The 1,235-nt window shown below is 55.1% G+C and overlaps 1 pseudogene; it reads right to left on the reverse strand.

Annotated features, from left to right (window-relative positions):
- Positions 1–216: 216 nt before the first annotated feature.
- Positions 217–797, reverse strand: LOC102246554 (annotated as a pseudogene).
- Positions 798–1,235: the final 438 nt, after the last annotated feature.

Consider the following 1,235-nt stretch of genomic DNA (forward strand, 5'->3'; position numbering starts at 1 on the left):
TGCTGCCGTGAAATTAAAGGTGATTCGGAAGTAGGGTGGTTATTTATTGCTGTTAGGATAGACCTCAAAAATGACTTTTCAGAAACCAGGGCTGTCCCCTGCAACCCCAGCCAGACTCTGGGCTGCTCTGGGGGACGCAGGTCAAGGCGGCCTGCCAGCTTGCTTCACAGTGATTCTGGCTGGTCTATTTCTGGGAGTGCCGGCCACTGGGCACGCCTACACCTTGTAGTTGAGCTCTGTGTTCATCTTGGTGTACATCTCATAGATGATGTCGATGCTGGCCGTGTAGTTGACCAGGAACAGGCGGACCTTCTCCACGCACTTTCAGGAAATCAGACCTGTAGGGTGCGGCATACAGCGCTGCCTGGAAGGTTTTCTGCACGATCCAGCCGTGGTACTTCTTGAGCACCATCTCGTAGGCCTTGGTGGCGTTGACACGGATGAGGTTGAGGTGGCTCTCGTCCCACTCCCCATTGCAGATGCTCTGCAGGAGGACCTAGATGAAGTGGAGGCCCCTTTTCAGCCACATCAGGTCAGCGTGGCCCCCACTTTGGGCCACTCTGCTTCGTACATTTCCTTCTCCACCTCCAGGATGTTCTGTAGAGTCTGGAACTTGGCCGGGTCGGTGTTGTACACAGCTTTGATCTTTGTGATGTTACCACTGGGCATAAACACTGGGGACAATCGAAGGCAATCAAAGAAGGGTGGCAGGTGGGACACTACCTCCAGGAAGGGCTGATCTCTATCTGCTTGTCCTCAGGCAGCGGCTTCAGCAGGTGCTCGGCCAGCAGTGCCATTTTGGGGTCGATGCTGGCGGTGATGCTGTTTTCTAATTGGATCTTCCTCTTCCTTCCCCAGCACACTCCAAACCTACTCCAGAGGAACCACACCAACGCCGCAGACCCTTAAGAACTTCCTCCCTATTTCTTTGACTTTTCCCCATCAAACTCGCACCCTATTGTGTTGCCTAGAGGCGCCCCTAACCGCTCTATGGGGGGCGGGGCCAGCCTGGCTAGGGGCCGGGGTGGTTCTTTTCTAACGGTTATTATGGTCATGACACTGTTACAGTCACTGGCTTTTTATATATATAGACTAGAGGCCCGGTGCACAAAAATTTGTGCACTCAGGGGGGAGAGGGGGTCCCTCAGCCCAGCCTGTGCCCTCTCGCAGTCTGGGACCCCTCGGGAGATAATGACCTGCTGGCTTAGGCCTGCTCCCGGGTGGCAGAGGGCAGG

Source organism: Myotis brandtii, unplaced genomic scaffold (genome assembly GCF_000412655.1).
Source record: "Myotis brandtii unplaced genomic scaffold, ASM41265v1 scaffold350, whole genome shotgun sequence".
NCBI lineage: Eukaryota > Metazoa > Chordata > Mammalia > Chiroptera > Vespertilionidae > Myotis > Myotis brandtii.